The sequence below is a fragment of the Sinocyclocheilus rhinocerous genome, unplaced genomic scaffold, assembly GCF_001515625.1.
Source record: "Sinocyclocheilus rhinocerous isolate Xijiao unplaced genomic scaffold, SAMN03320098_v1.1 scaffold20596, whole genome shotgun sequence".
Classification (NCBI taxonomy): domain Eukaryota; kingdom Metazoa; phylum Chordata; class Actinopteri; order Cypriniformes; family Cyprinidae; genus Sinocyclocheilus; species Sinocyclocheilus rhinocerous.
In genome coordinates, this window is record NW_015626907.1 from 1,437 (window position 1) to 1,651 (window position 215).

The following is a 215-nucleotide window of genomic DNA, read 5'->3' on the forward strand; positions in this document are numbered from 1 at the left end:
TTGCAGTGAAGTCTCTGCAGTAAAGTTCAGTCAAAGTGCTCAGATCAACACATACGTACCATTGGAAGTGTTTGCCTTTGCAGCTTTTGGTCTTCTCCATAAACGCACAATATGGTCAAATTCAAATCCCATGACAGGCCTTCCTTTGGTCTTCCATTTCAGCTGAAATTAAGAGAAACATATACATGTTGAGACTGTGTGTTAAAAATGATCTG

The 215-nt window shown here is 39.5% G+C and overlaps 1 long non-coding RNA gene across 1 annotated transcript in view; it reads right to left on the minus strand.

Moving 5' to 3' along the window:
- Positions 1-139, minus strand: part of LOC107720568 (uncharacterized) — a 1,481-nt gene extending 1,342 nt beyond the window's left edge. The window contains exon 1 of the long non-coding RNA XR_001637626.1: positions 60-139. This is a non-coding gene — a long non-coding RNA (uncharacterized LOC107720568). The remainder of the gene's footprint in view (positions 1-59) is intronic.
- Between the last annotated feature and the right edge of the window lie 76 nt (positions 140-215).